The following is a 12,414-nucleotide window of genomic DNA, read 5'->3' as shown; positions in this document are numbered from 1 at the left end:
CTGGTTTCTTACTGAGTTAGTGCTTGTTCGTTACTTCCAATAAAGCTGAATCACTTGCTGAATCACTGTACGAGTCCTTTGTTAGCGCGATCTAACACAAAGGAAAGACGGAATTGTGAAATACTCATCTTAAAAAAATAATTTATTTTCAGATCAAGTATTATGAGTAGAAATTTCCCAGGTGTAGTTGTTAAGGTGTTGGAGTAGGATCTGGGAGATCCAGGTTCAGATTTCCACTCTGCCATGAACTAGTCATTCTCTCTCAGCCTAACCAGCCTCACAGGGTTGTTGTGAGGGTAGAATGGAGGAGGGGAGAATAGTGTACACTGTCCTGTGCTCCTTGGATGAAGGGCAGGATCAAAATAAAGGTCCAAAACAGATAAATAAAATTAGTCATCAGCTCTCTTTGATGCTATGCAATTTACAGTATTGTCCTACCTTAAAGGGCTGCTGTAAGGATTACTGAATTACTCTGAAACATTGTGTAAGTATTAAGCATTGTGCAATCTGTCCCCCCTCCCACTACATATGATGGAGTGGGGGAGGCTGACGTTTCAGCATTAGTTGTTAATAATGAAGCCTTGTCTTGAATATTTCTCGTTGCTAATTCACATCATTCAGTGCTCACTGGTAAAAAGGGGATATAAAATGAAATAAAATTAATATATTAGTATATCATCCACAAGCTTTATTTTATCCACAAAAGCTAATTATACTTGCATAATGCCACTGAAGTCAAAGGGACTCAGTAATAGATCTTAGGTATTAGAACTGCATCCAAGATCCAGATGTTATTTTGTTTTAATCCCCATATTTCCCCCTCAGGTACCACTGCCTAGTCAGTGATTATTCATCTTATTCCTGTGCAATATGGAATACTTATCCTTTACCATTGTTAAAAACTCTCATTTGTTTCTGTCTGTCAGTGTCAGTAGCAATTCCAGGGTGAAACCACAATAAAGCCACTTCAAATAATTCAAATTGCTCATATCAAACCAAGTCTTAACCTATGACCATGGTACCATTCAGTACAACTGATCAATAAGAAACTTGGAAAATATTAAACATCATAATGGAGGAGGCGCTGAAACCCACTGATAGCGCATACATTTGGTGTATGCTCCTTGGATCCAGGCATCTCATAGTAAAAGAAGTAGGGAGCTCAAGCGCAGAAAAAAAAAAACAAGCTTAGACAGAGCACTGGTCTACCTTAGTATGATGGCTTGAATGGATGGGCAATGGTTTACCATTGAGAAGCTAAAGTATTTCCTTCTTGGGAAAAAATCCTTTAAAATCACCACCTGTTTCTTTAAAGAGCTCAATCCCAAGCTTCTGAACCCTGGATGCAGCATTTAGGGGTTTCTTTCCCTGGATTGAAACTGGAGGTACATACCACTCATATTCTAAAAGATACAGAAGTATTTCAGATATCAGCCTTGCAAACCGTGAAATAGCCCTGTTCTATTTATTTCAATTATTTTATCCCAATTTCCCCTAGACCTGACCTGGATAGCCCAGGATAGCCCATCAGATCTGAGAAGCTAAGCATGGTCGGCCCTAGCTAGCATGTGGATGGGAGACCTCCAAGGAATACCAGGGGCCTGATACAGAGTCAGGTAATGGCAAACCACCTCTGAACGCCTCTTGCCTTGAAAACCCCATGGGGTCGCCATAAGTCGGCTGTGACCTGACGGCACTTTCCACGACCACCACCTTTCCCCAATGAACCCAAGGCAGCTTACAAAAATTCAAGCCAATAAAATAAACAAACAAATCTGCATAAGCAAGAAACAGAACCCCCATGCACACCTTTTTAAGAAACCAACCCTTTGTTGTTGTTGTTTTAATTTATTTAAAAGGTCAGCATTGCATAATTTCTGATTTTGCAATAAAAAAGAAGGCTTCCTAACATGTTCTGGTTGGCTGTTCTGCAATAACAGAATAGCCACAGAGAAAAGCTGTGAATAGGCAGAAAGCTGACCTGACCTGCCTGCAGGGGTAATTTCCTGCAGGAGCGCACAGGAGCGGAGCTCCGGCAGTAAGGAGCCTAGGGGGTGGGCACATGCAACAAGCCCTGCCCCCTGCTCCCAGCAGCCCTCAGTCGGGCCACAAGAAGCAAGAAACAGCCAGGTAAGTTGCAGAGCACCCCCTGGCCCGCCTTCAGGTACAAGCTTTCCCTCCTCTGTAAGGGCAGATCTGCGTGGTCCCCCCCCATAGCTAGCAATTCAAAACAGTCCAGTGGCACCTTTAAGACCAAGTTTTATTCAGGTACAAGCTCTCCCTCCTCTGTGAGGACAGATCTGCAAGTTCCCCCCCACAAATAGCTAGCAATCCAAAACAGTCCAGTGGAGCCTGAGCAGTGGGTGTTGCATTCTGACACACTTCTGGTGATGTCAGGGGGTGTGGCATATGCAAATAAGTTATGCTAATAAGTTATGCTAATGAGCTCCTGCACCTCTTTTTCTACAAAATGACCCCTGCCTGCCTGCATCTTATTTTACCTACCTACCTGTCTGTCTGTCTACCTACCTAACTATCCATCCCCTGCTTTTCTCCCTAATGGGTATCCAGTGTGGATTACAGCATCCTTCAGCTATGTGGGCTAGGGTTGCCAACTCTGGGTTGGGAAATTCCTGGGGATTTGAGAGTGGAGCCAAAGGAGGGCAGGATTTGGGGAGGGGAGGTACCTCAGTGGGATATAATGCCATAGAGTCCTTCCCCCCAAAGTGGCCATTTTCTCCTGGGACCTGATCTCTGTTGTCTGGAGATCAGTTTAATTCCACAAGATCTCCAGGCTCCACCTGGAGATTGGCAAGGGGTTTATAGGTAAGCACCAGCACCTTTAAGGAACTACATATGGTAGCCAGCATGGAGTTCTCAACACAGGTATATCCAACCAACAGATATGCTGCAGTGTTTTGTGTCATCTGCTGTTTCTGATTCTTTTCATTGGCAACCACATATAGAGTGCATAACAAGAGTCCACTGTTGATACCTTTCGATTTATTGATCGCTCAGTCCGGCAGAGCTGCTGGCTCTGAGCGATTTACAGTTACACAGGTTTCACACAAGGGACTAACAATTTCATAGGGGTAAGGGAGGACAACATATAATTCTTTAAATCGCACACATTTGCAGCCGACGGGGATTTTGTTCAGCTGAAAGCTTCAGACGTGTTCCGGACAGCATTCACTTCGGCTTGGCTTGATGACGTTGGTTCTTCCTGGGCTGCTTTTTGAGTCGTAGCGCCGCACTGCCACCGCCTGGCCGGATTGGCCCATCACAGGCTTCTTAATGCCAAAGAGGTCTTTTTTCCAGGCTTCCGAGCTGGACATTCCATTCGCCGGCTAACACCTCCCCTACGGGGGTTTAGTGTGCCCACCCTCTCTAAGGAGTGGTACCCATTTTATCTACTCGCAGAAGCTTTCGAACCGCTGAGGTGACAGTAGCATGGACCAGCATAGCCAGATCAGCTGTGTCAAGTAAGATGTCCAGTTTCCAAGCAAGATAAAGCTGGAAGAACGCACTGTTACCAACTGACCCAGCGTGTTAATACTTCTTCCTGGCAATCCTACCCTTCCTTGCCAATCAAAGCTTATGGATTGGCTGTGCTTTCTAAGGGCCAAACTAAGCGTGATGGCACTGTGTCCACTACAGGGGTGTCACCACCATTTAAAAGTGATTTTAAAATGCCATGAGGGCCCAATCCAGATCAGGTACTATGGTTGCCAGCTTCAGGTTGGGAAATACTTGGGAGATTTTCAGGGTGGAGTCTGAGGAGGGCAGGGTTTGGGGAAGGGAGGGACTTCAGTGGGGTATAATGCCACAGAGTCCACCTTCCAGAGCAGCCCTTTTCTCCAGATGAACTAATCTCTGTTGCCTGGAGATCAGCTGTGACAGCAGGAGATCTCCAGCCACCCCCTGGAGGCTGGCAAGCCTGTCAGGTACGCATCACAGTGGGCTGAGGTGCTCTTGCCCCCCCCCACACCTTTCCAAGTGCCAAACCAGCTGTGTGTGAGGGAGGTCTGCAGCTGTTTTGGCACTTAAAAAAGGCACACAGGGGGAAACCGGAGCACCTCAGCCTGACATGCTCGCAACATTTTAACATTGCTTTAAAATGCTGCTAGCATCCCCATGGCGGACACAAGGACGACGTCACATCTAGTTCAGTCCTAAGTGATGTTTCTAGGGGCCAGGCATGGCATGGCAGAAGGGGAAATGAATGCACTTATTAGGGCTGAGACAAGTGATCTCCAGATTACAGAGATCACTTCCCCTGGAGGAAATGGCAGCTTCGGAGGGTGGGCTCTATGGCACCACATCCCTGCTGAGCTCCCTCCCTTGCCATCTCTGGGCACTGCCCCCCCCCCACTCTCCAGGAATTTCACAATCCAGAGTTGATTACCCTAACCCTTTCTCATAGCCAGGGGTCATTTCGTAGGAAAAGAGGTGCAGGAGCTCATTAGCATAACCCATTAGCGTAACTTATTTGCATATGCCACACCCCCTGACATCACCGGAAGCGTGTCAGAAGGCAACACCCACCGCTCAGGCTCCACTGGACTGTTTTGGATTGCTAGCTATTGGGGGGGATGGGGGACATGCACATCTGTCCTCGCAGAGGAGGGAGAGCTTGTACCTGAATAAAACTTGGTCTTAAAGGTGCCACTGGACTGTTTTGGACAGGGGGGTGGGGGGGGGCTCTGCAACTTACCTGGCTGTTTCTTGCTCTGACTGAGCGCTGCTGGGAGCAGGGGTGGGGCTTGTTGCATGTGCCCGCCCCCTGGGCTCCTTACTGCTGGAGCTCCACTCCTGTGCGCTCCTGGCAGGAAATGACCCCTGCTCATAGCCCATAGGTCCAAGGGGCTTGAGCCAACACTACAAGCCGATTACGGTGATAAGAGCTGCAATCCTAAGAACACTTTCCTGGGAGTAAGCCCTACTAAATAAAATGAACTTACTTCTGAGCAGACTTGCTTACAATTGTACCTCAAGTCTATTCATTTCAAAAATGGACATTTTCTTTCATCACATCTAAAACTGTATCTAGAGCCAGTATGGAGAGCCAGTTTGGTGTAGTGGTTAGGAGCGCGGACTCTCATCTGGGAGAACTGGGTTTGATTCCCCACTCCTCCACATGCAGCTGCTGGTGTGACCTTGGGTCAGTCATAAATTGTGTCAGAGCTATTCTCTCAAGGGCAGTTCTGTCAGAGCTCTCTGAGCCCCACTTCCTCACAGGGTGTCTGTTGTGGGGAGGGGAAGGGAAAGGAGATTGAACCGCTATGAGACTCCTTCGGGTACTGAAGGGCAGTGTATAAATCCAATCTCCTCCTCCTATGTACTGGTTAGGATCTTGCACGTGTGTGTTGTGTTACAAGTTAACATGAGGCCCAGAGAAATGTTGCTTGGGTCCTGGATAATTCTAGGATTTCCCAGCATGTGTCACCTACAGCGTAGGTTGCATCTATCGCTGTAGATTCCTGGTACATCCTTACTCACTCCATTGGTGTGATGTCACTGCACACACATTGGCTTAATGTGATGAATCTCCCAAGATGGCAGCTTAATTTCTCAAGACACGCTTTAATTGCTCTTATAGGAAACATTTCACGAGACTTTGCCCTAGGGGATGATAAAATGTCATGGGGTTGAGAGTTTAGTTTGAATAAAGGGGGCGGGTGAGATCAATGGCAGGAAAAGTTACAAAGCAGCCTAAAAGTGTACACAACACATGTGCCCCATGGAATAACGCAGTTGGGTGATAGCCTAAGGCAAAATGTGTGTTTATCACACATGATAGTCAGTAAAGGCAAGAGTTTGTTATAATGGACTAAGCAACCAACCAGTGGTACATTCAGAGTCTGTTTTCACAAATGCTAAATGGATCTTTCCAGGTATCTGTTAGGAAGGCCCATAATGAAACTTTTTACTGTTGGCTGTCATCTCCAGAAAGCAAAGCAGCTCTCAAGGGCAATGCAACACAGTTTGACACTTGAGTCAAAAATCAGAATGATTGTCAGGGGAGGTGGCTCAGTGGAAAAGCCTCTGCTTTGCATAAAGTCCCAAGTGCAAAGCCCCACTTCTCCAGTGAAAAAGGACCAGGCAACAGGGCTGCAGTCACACACACTGAATAATCCACTTTCAACGCACTTTCAAAATGGATTTTGCCAGTTTACACAGTAAAAATCCAGTTTGAAAGTGGATTCTTTAGTGTGTGTATGTGAGTGCAGCCTAGGTGATGTAAAAGACCTCTGCCTGAGATCCTGGAGAACTGCTGCCATTCAGAGTAGACAATACTGACCTTGATGGTCTGATTCAGTATAAGGCAGTGTCAGGTCCAGTGTTCCCTCTAAGCTGAGTTAGTGTGAGCTAGCTCACAGTTTTTTAGCCGCCGGCTCACAGATTTTTCTGTTAGCTCAGGAAGGATGGCTCCAGAGCAAACTAATTTACACAGTAGCCGAATCGCTCACTCACAACTTTAATGCCAGCAGCTCACAAACTAGAATTTTTGCTCACAAGACTCCATAGCTTAGAGGGAACATTAGTCAGGTCTGTTCATGAGTGTCCCTCTCCTTCTGCAAATAAAGAACCAGCAAGGAATAGTGGTTAGAGAGTCAAACTAGGATCTGGGAGACCTGCGTTGAAATCCCCACTCCGCCATGGAAACCTGCTTGGGCTACCTTCGGCTAGTCACACGCTGACAGATGAATCTACCTCACAGGATTGTTGTGAGGATAAACTGGAGGAAGGGAGGGAGCATTATGTACACGCTCTTTGAGCTCCCCGGAGGAAGGGTGTTACAAGAATGCAGACAGTAATGTACATAGGGCACAATGAGGGGGAGTTCTCCAGCTCAAGCGCCATTCATTTCAGCCAGGCTTGCCCAGGACAACTTCCCTATGAATTGTATCTGTCTCCCATTTTGTCCCCCTGCTTGGTCCCTGGCATTGGCTGGCTTTGCCTCTGGTTCCCAAGCCAGTGTTCCCTCTAAGCTGAGTTAGTGTGAGCTAGCTCGCAGTTTTTTAGCCTCCAGCTCACACACGTTTGTCTTAGCTCAGGAAGGAGGGCTTCAGAACAAACTAAATCCAATCTCTTCCTTTTCTCCCTCACCTTCTTCTCCCCTTGCCTTCTTTTGATCCTTTCCCAGGCTTTGTTTCTCCTTTCTCAAAAAGCCTCTTCTTTCTTTCCATCTCTGAAGAAAAGGCGGCAGCGGGGGGGTGGGGGGGGGACCCTATTCAGAAGATGTTGACTTTTTCTCTCCACCACCACCACCACCATCACCACAGTCCCTCCTCCTTTATTGGATACTAGCGGGTCCTCAAAGGCTCCCAGGCGGTAATTAGAGGGTGGATCCTGTAAAGCAGAGGAGCTCTGCCCCCTTTTTTTTCCCTTCCAACTACGGACCACCCCGTTTCTTTTTCCCTTGACTCTCTCCTTCCTCAAATCTGCCGCAAACCCCTCAGGCTGGGACAGAGATGGCATCGTCGTCGCTGCTAGAGGTAATCTTCCCGCTGTGCCTGAGCCGGGGCCCTAGAGAGTCCTGACTGGAAGCGATCTGGAGGTTTTCTTTGGGAGGGGGTCAGACCAGGTGGAAATTAAAACCCCAAAAGCTCAAGGAACTGAGGAAAAGTAAGACGCATTTTTACTTTATTTCCCTTCTCAGCCTCTCTTCTCTCCCCCCCCCCCGGCAGTCCTTTCTTAACATTACGCCTTCTAAAGAACACAACTGCGAAACTATAATTTAAGGCATTTGGGGGAAGGTGGGCAACTTGACACAAAACCGCTTGGAGGTGCGGAGAGGGTATGAAAGGTTAGTAAAATAGACCAGGGATGTTTTGTCTGAAGTTTTGAAAGAGTCCATTTGAGGTACCAGAGTAGCGCTCCTGGGCTGCCTTGTGTATTACTGTCATCTGTATTTAGTTTGTGCTTGAAGGGAGACCTTTTCCTTCTTTTTTAAAAAAATAACCATTCCATTTCCTGCTTTCCCCCTCTTTTTTCTTTTTTTCTTTTTGCTATTCTCTCCTCAATTGGAACTCTTTAAATAAATTTGATTAGATGAACTGCAAATGTTTTCCCAATCCAAATTTGGGGAAAGAGAGGAGTTGTGCTCCAAAGAAATTGATTTTATTCCGAGATATCTGCCCACCCCGGTTCTACAGCGAGGACTGAGAAGCCTGAAAGAAAACTAAACTTCACAGCCCGTGTATTCACAAATATTTAGGCTTCAGCTGAGGACAAAATCCCAGTTCAGGGCTATTTTCAGATTTTATTAGGTAGAAATATTTTCTTTTCCCCATCTGGCTTTTTTTGGTTTGCAACTGTACTTTTAAGTGTTGGGTTATTTTAATCCAGACATAAAGGTGGTGGGTTTCAAGGTTTGAAAGGGTTAAATTGATAACAAGCCTTTTTAATTAAAAATGGGGCTAATGATTGAGTGGAAAATTCAACAAGCAGAGAGTTGGGGTTTTTTTTAATGAAATGGCATGTTGTTTGAAGTTGGGGTTTGTTTTTTTTTAAGCTTTATAAGAAAGCCTAGAAGACTGATGCCCCTTCCTTCAAGATTAACAGCTTTGGAAAATAAAAGTTGGAGGTAATAGGCATTACCGAAGTTTGGCTGACAAGAGCAAAAGTAACAGAACTTTTTTTTAGCCTGTATTGCTTCTCCAAGGGGGCTTGAAGCAAAAGATGGGATGTACCATTTTCCTACTGGCGCTTTGTCCTGGCTTATTTCCACCCACGGTGGTTGATCGAGATTCCATTCTTGGTACCATGCTCTTTGGTAGGCTGAGCAGAAGAAACTCCATTTGCCTCATGGAATAATGCATTGCTCTTAAGTCTGATAATTGCTAAAGACATTTATTTTATTTATGTTATTTACAGTCTGCCACCTCTGACAAAAAAAGATGGTACTTTGAAGGATTTGTGTGCACTTTTTTGCCCTCAAGTCACAGCTGATTTATGATGACCCTGTGGGGTTTTCAAGGCAAGCAACATTCAGGGGTGTGGTTTTCTGTTGCTTGTCTCTGTGTTGCAACCCTGGTATTCCTTGGTGGTCTACCCCGCCATATACTGACCAGGCCGACCCTGCTTAACTTCCAAGATCTGAGAAGATTGAGCTATCCAGCTCAGAGGTTCATGTGTATGCACAATCAGAAATATATTTCTGACATCATGTCATTTGCTGCCAGTCAATCTCATAAACTATTCAGGAATTCAGCTTTCGCCAATAGGCTTACATATATAAGCAACCTGATCTACTTGGATGAAGCATCTTTCCTTTCTTCTTTTCAGAGGCTATTCTGTGCATTCCTAACAGTAACTTCTTCTTTTTTTGGCCATCAGGTCATAGCGGACTTACAGTGACCCTGTAGCATTTGTATATAGCTTTGAGATGTTCATACAGGTCAACTCAGTCATAATAATAAGAAAATGCTGAGGTGCATCAGGATAACAGCCGTGCAATCCCTAACAGAGTTATGCTCTTCTAAATTCATTGAAATCTAAGAGTGCAATTCTGCTTAGGACTGCACTGTTGTTCTTGTACTGCAGATGGGGGAAGGGGCTAAGCCTGAAAGATGGCAGTTTGCCACCTGTTAAGTTCACAGCAGAGGTACGATTTGAACTGGGGGCTTCCTGGGCCACAGGTTATCCTCTCAGCCATTATAGCACACAGACTTTCAAGCAAAGTAGCTCCCAACATGGGGAGCAGGCCAACTGTGAGTATACTGTTCGACAGAAGAACCCCATCAGATCAGTCTTATCTACAGACCACAGGATGGGCATTAAATATTGCTCATGAAAAGTAGTCCTGCTTCACTGTGGTCCAAGTGGCTTATTTATGAAAATTGCATTTGCTGTTTTGAAAATGGACTGGATCCATCTGTAAAGTCTATATTGCCTCATTCCAGCAAGAGGTAAACTGTCCCCATACAGACGATTACACTGGATGCCATAAATGATCCTTGTAGCAAATGACATCAACGGGGCTACGTTCCAGTTGATGCAAACCAAAACCGGCCTTGTTCCATTAACATCTCTAGGGTCAAACTGGACACTGTATTAAATCTTCCAAATAAACTAAGCAGGCCTTGCATTCATAGAATGGACGGAATCAGCACAATGTAGTTTCTTTCTGTAGTCAAATAGGCAGCATTTTCAACAGTTATTCAATGGGCTCACTCTAATGCAGTCAAGAAAGGTGTACGTTTTGATCTTGATTTCACTTTTGAGGTGTCCATCCTTTCCTAGTGAAAGAGACAGGCATAAGGCCTCAACTGGACGTATGACTCAAGAAAGAAATTCAGACCCAGACAGGGTGTCCCCGATGACGTCACCACAACTGTGCCTCTTAACATCAAGAAATATTTTGCAGAACTGTGACTCTTTCTGATATATACTTCTTTAAGATTTCTGACCCTGCATCTTTGGGCTCTGACAATGGCCATATGAGTTGGATGAACCTTCTCATATTTCTAAGGACAAATAAGGGCTGCCCCCTCCCTTTAACCACGAGGCTCACCTGTCTAGGAGGATACTGCGGTGCTGATTCTTTTGAGATCTTCACACCCTGTTGGTAACTGGCCTGTAAACATTTGAGAAGAGACAGTGTACAGTTTGCTCACCTTCCCAAGGTGTTGCTTGCCTTTTTAGAAAGCCAAAAATAGCCTTGGGGGGGGGGGGACATTGTTGCCTAAGTGTCTTCTGCTGTTTTTATACCTGTTATTTTCTTAAGATGAAAGAACTTGAGGAGGGAGAAGAGAAAGAATCTGGGCATTAGAGCTGTATTTAATCGGGACAAATCATTCCCCCAACCCTAACTAGCTGAAATCTTTTGTGTGCCTTGCAAAAGGGATGCGGTGTTCTTAGAGCTACATCTTATGAGATGCTTTTGTACATGGGTATGATAATAATACGTATTTCTATAGTACAGATTAAAAGTCTGAAGCCTTTCAAGTACTTTATTTCGCTAATGGATCTACCCAAATACAAAATATACACAGATCACATCAATTTTGAAGGGCATGTTTATAGGAATCCTGTTTCTTCTTGTAAAATATACATGAGTAGGGCCCAAAGCTTCCCAAAGTTACTGCTTGGAGCGTTTGTTTCTAAAGGGGGGAAAGTGTGATTTGTACATTCACACCACTTTCTTTTACAATGGATGTGATACGTGCACGTATTGTGTCACTGAGTATCTTGTCCAAAATACTCCTACGCTACAGGAATAGGAAGACTGGAATTATATATTGAGTGGGCCGGGGAGGGGAAGGAACTTCAGTGTTGGAATGACTGTAGAGATTTTGGCTGTCACCACCTTTGGATAGCACTGGGAAAACTAGGTACCAGAAGTCCTTTAGTCTACGACTCAGGCTGGAAGGGAAATTGGATTTAGTGGGCTGAAGAGCCTGAAGTTTTAGGGTTCTTTTTCTTGGTCTTGGACTAAAAGATCTTGAAATAGCTCAGCCGTACCCAAGCTGCAGCCAGTACACACTATTATGTCACAAGAGATAACCACCAGTCTGTCATGAGAAATAATTCAAAATAACAAAAGGCTGTTTGAGCCCAAAGCTCTCACCTACAAAAGAGGCTGCCTGCATATTTGGATGATTAATTGCTATAGCCTTTGGATCCTCTTGCTGGAGTGCCCCATCTCTGCATCAGATATGATCAAAGCGATCAGCCCCTCCTGGTACAGCAGAATTACCCACCTCAGAAGAGATTGCCTGTTGCATCTCTGTCTGAATTGCTGCTCTGGGGTTGCCTCCAACTATTCCAACACTTTTTGGATGAAAGAACAGTATGCCTCCTATGTAAATCCAGAAAACAAACCCTTATGCTTCACCTGTCAGAAGTTTGTCTTCCTGATTTACTCCTGAGAAAAATTACTGCCTTCTTGAGAAGCGATCCTCAAGAAGATTGCCTTGAGAATGCCTCAATATATTAGAGACAGGAGCTCACTCCGTCATGCGGCTCACTCATGGGTCTCGAACTGCTGAACTACTGACCTTCCACAGCCTGCAGTTCAGCGTCTTAACCACTTGAGCCACCGCAGCTCCTCTTTTCTGTTTAACTTTTGTTTAAAAGGAGAAGAATGGATGTCCAGCATTATTATAGCCAAGTTGTGCAGTTTGGCGCATTGAGAATGATTTACAAAACAAGAGAGTGACTTACAAAAATGTAAAGGCTGGAGGCATCTCAGAGGAGATTAGCTATTCTCTCACCCCATGCTCCCATGCTAAGCAAGGGTTGCATCTATGTTAAATCCCCCCCCCCCACACACACACACACCAGATGGTTATCTAGGCTGATTCAAAAAGCCCTGCAAGTGCAGACTTGGGAACATTGACTGTTGCCTGATTATGGTGCCCTGAAAGGTTAGAGCCAAACCATAGCGGGCGGGGGGGGGGGGGGGCA

Source organism: Gekko japonicus, unplaced genomic scaffold, assembly GCF_001447785.1.
Source record: "Gekko japonicus isolate JY-2015 unplaced genomic scaffold, Gekko_japonicus_V1.1 scaffold459, whole genome shotgun sequence".
NCBI classification, from domain to species: Eukaryota; Metazoa; Chordata; class Lepidosauria; order Squamata; family Gekkonidae; genus Gekko; species Gekko japonicus.
Note: the sequence above shows the minus strand (reverse complement) of the source record.